Raw genomic sequence first — 8558 nt, forward strand, 5'->3', positions numbered from 1 at the left:
GATTGAAATCTACCTTTTGCTTCCATGAAAGAATCACAAGGGGTCTGGTTCATTAATCACATATGGTGCAAAGTAATACAATTTATCTACAAAAAATCAACATCATTTGTGAGATTTTCCCGACAACAACGGCTCCATCACAGGGTCTGCATCTTTGGATGTTAATCGTTCTCTTTCACTGGATTCCATTTCATCGGCCGTTAAGTCAGCTTTACGTCTTTCTTTCAGTATGTCTAGATAGCTGGAACTGTTGTGAAGAGTTACTTGTGGTGCTTTAAGGGAAGAACTGGTTGAGGTCTGCACATGTTGAAGACAAACTTGAACGGCATCATGCACTCTAACAAAACACCATTCTTTACCAACCAGATCGATGAATCCAGATTTTACTAGAGTTAGAAGAACATCTCAGTTTGGATTAGCAATGGCTATCTGCATTATGGTTGATGGTGAAAGGTCGAGAGATTAAACATTATTTGGAGTGAATGAACCATCCAACAAGTAGATATCTTGTATACTTACTAAAAAATGCGAAAAGAAAAAAAAAACAAAGTATGTGATAGGTTGATGTCATTCACCAGCGCAAATTGGGTAAACGCCGACCAAATAAAAATACTATTTGGGTCAACACTAATCACTAATCGAGTAATGGGTCGTTTACCAAACACTAACCATGTCATAGCAGGACCGAGAATCTTACCTGGTAAGTAAGGGAGAAGACTCTTTCTTACACGGTTAGCACTTGCCGGATAAAGACGGTTACCAACAATCCATTTTATTGGTTAAGAATGTTACCTAATAAGGTAAGTGAGAGTGATGACTTTTGCCGGTAACCGCTTATCCGGTAAGCGTTTGGTAAATGACCCCTAAGAGCCCTTTGCTTAGCTTACCGGGTCAGCATCATGGACCTGTAAGAAGGGCTTGGTAAACAGCAACATCCCTGGCCTACTAAGCACCTCTAACCTGAGGGTAAGGGGCGGTAAGCAGGTAGTAAACAACCCCAAACTTTAAATCAAACAAACCCGGTATATCCCATACAGAGAAAGGGTCTGGGGACTGGGGAGGCTAGGATGTATACAGACCTTATCTCTACATGTAGTCTCAAGTAGCCAACTTTAACACACTTTAATGTTCATTTTCGGTGTTATAGCAATGACAACAAAACTACAGATATGATGATGAGAAAGGGTTGGGTTCTGGTGAGAATGAAAGTTATGGTGAGAAGGGTAAGAAGGGATCTCCACTCTTGGATCAATCCTAAATGAAGAGAACCACTAGATCAACACTAATGAGATACGCTAGATCAATTCCTTCTAAAAAGCAATCCATGGGTTGTTTTGGGATTAAAAGTGATCAAGGGTTCAAATCCCTTCTTACACTTCTCACCTTAACTCCTATTCTCACACGATCCTTCGTGATGAGAGAACTCTTCTGATTAGAAGTATAATAGTTGTAGGCAAAAAAAGATTATGCACCTGGATGTTTCTTGATTTATATTCCTGATACAACTCTTTTAAAGCTTGAACTGCACTGGAGTCGGCATAAGTAACAGCTGAAAAAGACATGGAACTAAATTAACTGCTTGTTCTGGATTGAAGATTAAATGTTGGAAAAAGTGGATATYTGTATTTGAAACATTCTATCACTAATATTAATACAATGTGAATCTAATCCTCACCAGTATCACAACATATAAATGCATACATGTCCAAATCTGTATCCATAAAACAGGCATGTCTGCATCCGCATATGATGACAAAAGAAGCGGATATGAATATAATTGTATAATGATACGTTTTCGACTCATTATTAATATAATACACACATATYATACTACCTGGACCATACAAGGRGGGRAATGATGAGAAATTGAGTTTTGTTCTTTGGTYTTAAGAGAAATTGGATCAAGTAAAAAGACGACTATCTGATACAATAAGATCTGGTGTGAGATAACATTGATTAAGAAAACCTTAGGTAATAGAAACCAACGAGCTTTTCCTTTACAACTCAGTTCCCCATGAACTACAAAAACCGACATAAAATACACCAAACGTTGAAAATCAATGTGTTTTCTCCTTCAGTTGACAGATTTGTTACTGCTTGTCCAACTTGCTTATGTGGCATGTCATTGTAAAGGGAGATTGATATTAAAAAGCAATGAACTTTCACTTTGCAGCCTATTAATTGGATAATGACCCATCACCCAGCCTCTTAATTGGAGGCTTTTTGCACCAGGATCAGCCTTCTAATTGGATCATATAAAATGAACTTTTTAGTGATCAATGAGGCAAGAGGGCATAGGTGTGAGAGCTAACCAACAAGGATTGTCTTATTTGTGATGGAGATCACCTAAAGAAAAGCCGGGGACGGGCTTTGGCTGATTGTGCAAAGAAAATTAATACTTTCAATGTTCTTGTTTTCCTATAAACAAAATTTAGTCCTACAACATAAAGTACTCATATTTTCATTTGGTCACTTTATGAAACCCCCATAGAAAACCTGTGTTGAAACTTATATAGGGAAGTCAAAATTGTCTGAATAAGGCAAACTTAGAAATGTTAATATGGTCTGAAACCAGGGATTGATAGAGAAGTTACGTATCAGCCATCTAGAAGGAAACATAATATTGTGAATAGTTGTTGTTTTTATTTTGATTTTGTATTTCAAGGAGAAAATGGGTTGCAGAGTGTAAAATGGGTACAGAAATAAGATCTGCCAACTTAAGGGGGGGAAATCTATCAACTTCTGTAGATCAAGAGGGAAAAGGACTGCAAAGTGAAAGTTGACTAGTTGTCTATGTCATTTCCTGAAAACCTAAATGTATGTAGTAAAACTAAAAACCTTGCATTATTACGAAAAACAATATAAAATTTCAGATGCTGAGTACATACGTGCCATCTCTAAAATTACAAAACGTATTCTTTCAACTTCTGGTCCACGTTTGCTGCCAGATTGGTCTAACGAAATTTCATATTCACGCAGCCTGAAACACATATAAAGATATTGTAATAACTATTTCGTTAAAAGCAAGCAAGCACCATCAAATTGGACAGTACAAAATCACCTATATGGTATGCAACTCCAAGGGTGTGTTTGTTTTCATCTTAATAAGCTTAATGGGTGGTTAGCTTAATTGGTTAAGTTATATTAACATGTTTGATTTAAATTGATAAGTTAGCCATCCTATCTTAATGCATTAAGTTATAAATTTTCCAAAATTACCCTTGTCCTACAATTTTTAATCACCCATCTCATTACAAAATAAATAGTTTACCAACGCGCACAAATAAAAATTTGTATCAAACAATAATACTTAATTGTTCTAAATATTTTTTTAGTTATCATGAACCTGTTGAATTCATGTTATTTAAAATAATTCATACTATTTTAATTTTTTGTCATTCAAAATATTTATCAAACAATTTATTTTCATTCAACACTTATGTAGACATAAGGTTAAAATGGTAATTTTTGTTATTTAGACTATTTATTTAGGACAAAAATCAAACAACAATTTATCTTAATGTATCCAAATAGATTAATGCTTAAAGACAACTTAATAGATTCAGAACTTAATAGATAAATCAAACAACCGCTAAGGCACATTAATATTCACCTGTCTTTTATAAAGCTTGTGTTGGCAAAATAGAAAGGTGCATCTATTCGAACAATCACAATCCCATTGTATGTATATGCTTCTGGGTACTGTTTGATGTTTCTATAAACAGTGGTGCCAGGAAGCCGCCCCAACACAGCTGTAATACAAACAAATTGACAATTATTCAAAAAGTCATATCTACATGCAACTTTATACAAGAACCCACAAATTATGAGTTCCAAGAACCCAAAAAGTAAGACAAAACTATGAGTTCCTGAAACTCACATAAGCTAGTCAATCAAGAATGACGTGAAAAATCAATTGTTGATTTTGGGGTTCCTTTTCTTAGGGTGGACAAAGTTCATAGCTAGATTTCAACAACTATGAGTTCCTGAAACTCACATATGCTAGTCAATCAAGAATGACGTGAAAAATCGATTGTTTGATTTTGGGGTTCTTTTTCTTAGGGTGGACAAAGTTCATAGCTAGATTTCAACAACTATGAGTTCCTGAAACTCACATAAGCTAGTTAATTAAGAGTGGCATGACAAATGAATTGTTGGTTTTGGGGAGTTCTTTTTTTAGGATGGACACAGTTCTCAGCTAGATTTTGACATTATCAGCTCCAAGCTTCATAATAACCCTTTAGCTTCGCCCAGCTGAGATTGCTGAGTTTGGCTTCCTTAGGATAACTAAGAGGTCATGTTTAAATCTCATTTATGTATTATCAAGGATGTTCAATAGGAAGGTGACAAAAGTTTCCCCCCTCAGATCTAAAAAATAATCATTTAGCTTCAAAATTGGAAACAGAACCTCATCTTTCCAGCCTGAAACTCACATAAACTCACGAATGTTCAATTTAGCATCATTGCAGAATTCATCAAAACTTCGCTAAACATTATCCTCGTGCCCATTTAGATGAGAGGCCTAAAAATTTATCTCCTTAGTTAAAGTTATATGACTTTCTGAAGAAGGCAATAGTTGGAGATACATGATAACTGGATCGTAACTTATTGGAGAAAGCTGAAGCAAGCACATATATTAATCAACGGCAGTAATATAACAAGCTTGCTCACCAATATGTGGATTTGCCGATTCATGGATCACAAAAGCAAGTGAAAACCCGACCTAAAATTGTCACGACATTGCAACACTCAGATTAGTAATATACAGAACCTAACATATGTATACCAGCGAGCACAAGTTGCAGCGAAGCCAATAGTGGGTCAATATGTTTGGACAAGCTAGAAATGGAAGAGAACCAAAACCAGCAGAAATATTAATAGTCCTATTCAAGTAGTAGGCAACGTCTTAATTTCTTATAAAGATTGATAAGTCTTCACTGTATGAAGAACTGCCGCAGTACTATCTATCATACACTATAAATAAATGCATACCCCAACAAGCACACCGATCTCTACCCCGAAGAACAACGTTGTTGCACTAGTAACTGTCCAAAGAAAAAAATCTTTCTTATCTACCCGCCATAAAAACATTGCCTCTTCATAGTCCACCTGTTATAATTTACATGATGACAAGTTAGGATCTGAGCAAGGAAAAATCAACACTAAATTATTCTCTATTATGGCATTGTAGAGGAACCAGATTATGATAGAATAGAAATTTTGGGGTATATAGTTCAGTACGTCAGTTAACCGTAAACTGCTGTTACAGGTTGAGAGGCCAACCCWACCAACCACTGAATTTATGACACAATGTAATGGTACARTATGGAACAACAATGTGGAAATGTCTTATGTTATATAGATATAAACAAAAGGTGACAACTGACGCCACATTAATTGCAAAATGATTACAAATAATAACCAAAAGGTAGGGACCAGATACTCTGTCGAAGYTCTTAAAWATCTCCAAATCATAAGATACTACATCCTGGCTATCTATTAATAATCCGTTAGCAGATGTTGATGTTGTATTATGGCTCTATTTCTCATTCGGCTATATTATTAAAAGCAATAATTAATTGCTAATTAATAGGACAGCAGTAAGTAACTGCAAGACAGTTACAAAAGAAAAGAGAAAGACGTGTGTTTTTTCGGTGAGGTGTGTAGAGCAGATTGCTGTGAAAAAGTGTGCGTGAACCTTTGTAATCTCCACAATTTAACTGCCGAACCACTTAATTTTTTGTGTTCCTTCTAATTTTTGCTTTCTGATTTGAATCACAGTACCAGTTTTGTGTTGCTGTGAATTTGTGCGTTAACCAGATAGGTTATCGTTGTGTTCTCTGTTTTCAGAGATTGTTGGCTACTGAAACTCGGTTTTATAACAGTTGAAACATTGCATATAGCGTACAAAACCTATTTTTTCAGAAGATGAGTACATATGTGCCATCTGTAGAAGTTGAAAGAATACGTTTTGTAACTCTACAGATGGCATATATGTTCTAATCATTTGAAATTTTATATAATTTTTGTATTAATGCAAGGTTTTTACATACATTTAGGTTTTGAAGAAATGATACAAGAAAACTTCTTTTCATTGTGCAATGTGTATGGTTGATTGATCATCCCGATACACTCTTTGTAAAACCACATGTAACTTGTAAGTACTAACAATACACCGCCAATTATTACCGGAGGTTAAATGTTGGTGTTGGATACTGCCCCGAATTTTTTTTCTTGTGGGGCAATCAATAAGTCAGTAGGCTAGTACTTAATGGGTTCTCTCGAGTTCAACTGGTCTACCTCTTTGATTGCTTATTAAGTTACAATTTTTATTTTTGTTTCTGAGTTATTTATCTCGTCTTTTAAAAGGTCAACTCATTGATACAACTCCCTAAAGAATCTTGAACTCACAACCTAAGAGTTGTAGATTTCCACAGATACCACTAGGCCAATGACCGCTAGTTATTTATCTCTTGCTAATTGCTTGAATATTTTCTTTTTTGATCCACCTCTGGTTACTTGGAGATGATTTTATACGCTATATGTAGCGTTTCAGTAATTGCAAGTGAATGATAAATAAATAGCCAGGAAGTAGTATCTTTATGATTTGGATGACCAATTAGAAGTTGTATCTTATGATTTGCCGAAAAAACTTATTACACTCTTGCCAATAAGATGTATATTCGTCAGTCATAAACCAAGTGTATTGAGATGACTAATTAGCCCTACACATTGCCATAGACTTGGGTTATATACATTTGCCAATTGGTGCTTCATTACATTGTAGGTACAGCCACCACACATCAGAAAAAAACCAATACATTTTTGCATGTAGAAAGTTAGCATGACTGATATCCTTGGTCCATGCCTCCCACACAAGTAGTTTTAGAGTATTTGTATTTGGTTAGAAAGTTAGCATCAGTAATATCTCAGTCCATGACCTCGTCCGCTACATGTTTTATAGAGTTTTTGCTCAGTAATAAGTATCACTTCAAACCCCAAGTCTTTTCACAAGTAAAGTGGGTTCACGATTTATGATTGATGACTATACAGCTTATTAAAGATTGAGATGTATGATAGTGACGTAAATTCTCTGAATTTGTGGAGAGAGAAAATAGCAAAACTCACCAGCCCAATTACAGCAGAGATTACAATGGCCGCTAGAGCACACTGCAAGGGTGATCAAGTCCACAAGCGGTAGAGTCAAGATCCAAGTACAAAAATTCAATAAACAGTGAGTGCATGTAGCTGCCAAGATAACATCGAAACAATGTCGAGACCATCGAATTTTATAAATTACATACACAGGATCATTAGGATTTTCTGAAATAAATTTTTATATCTAAATTTGAAATGGAAAATTAGCACTGAAATTGGTCAGCAGCAGCCTTTGCGGTCTTTAAGAGAATGAAGTATCAAAGGGAGACATACCTGAGGTATATATTCAAACAATGGTGTCATGAATAACAGAGTGGAACAGATGATAATGCCCATGATAATTCCTGACAAACCAGTTTTTGCACCACTTTCATTATTAACTGCTGATCTTGAGAAGGAACCTATTCAACGTATTCATAAACAAATTGCTCCTTCAGAACAATGCCAACTCAAACTTATAAAACATAGCATGTGTTGATAAGTAATATCAGGCTTGATTACACATGATCTATTTATTTATACGTGAGAAAGACATCAAGAAATCTCACCTGTAGCAGGGTATGCTGAGAAAAAGGACCCAAAAATATTGGCTACTCCAAGGCCAAATAACTATTAAAAACAATGAAAGTGTTAGCAGGGATCTATGACTTTGTTGCTCCTTTACAAAAGGAACTACCTCATAATCAACAATTTGCACCGTGTACTTCTCATAAGTAATCACTTAATAACAGCATCCTTAAATAAACTAAGGTCTAAGCCTCTGTCTCTATTTCATAATGTAACACAAAAAAAGATTTATGATTATAGATGTCCAGTTATGGGAAGAATTATGTCTGCAACCACTTTGATCAATACACTGACTTGCCGAAGATAACTTGGAAGGAACAGAATGTCACAGACAACTAAGATGTTTCTGTATAACAATTAGATGAAGCCTCAATACAAGAGCCAGTAAATTCCACTCAGACAAGGCCGGAACAGTGATAGGGGACTTCCTAGAGGGTTTTTTTTTTCTTTTGAGAGGGGGGTGGATTGTAAGTCGTGTAGCTTGGGGGTCAATGCACAGAGCAAGTAACAGGCCAAAAGTTAATGTTCATTCTGCAAGTAGGGATATGGTGCTTCAGAGAAATGTGTGCATGCTCTTTTCTTTGCTTCAAGTAACCGTGTGTGGGGTACCTACGAGTAAGGCTTTGGAGGAACATTGGTTGGAGACTTCCTAGAGGGTAGGCAGGGATGACTTCTGTTACTAAAGGTATTTGGCAGGTCTGCCTAGAAGCAAATCTCAGACAGTAACAGGGATGGGAGACTTCCTAGAGGTTAGGCAAGGCGACCTTCAACAAGCAACTTGTCTTGATAGACCAGACACAGATCAAGGAAAAAGTTGAACAGTTTATTTTTAG

The 8558-nt window shown here is 35.9% G+C and overlaps 1 pseudogene; it reads right to left on the bottom strand.

Moving 5' to 3' along the window:
• LOC112524762 overlaps positions 1 to 8558 on the bottom strand; it is a 16972-nt pseudogene continuing 8414 nt past the window's right edge.

Source organism: Cynara cardunculus (genome assembly GCF_001531365.2).
Source record: "Cynara cardunculus var. scolymus isolate 2C chromosome LG 13, CcrdV1, whole genome shotgun sequence".
Taxonomy (NCBI): Eukaryota; Viridiplantae; Streptophyta; class Magnoliopsida; order Asterales; family Asteraceae; genus Cynara; species Cynara cardunculus.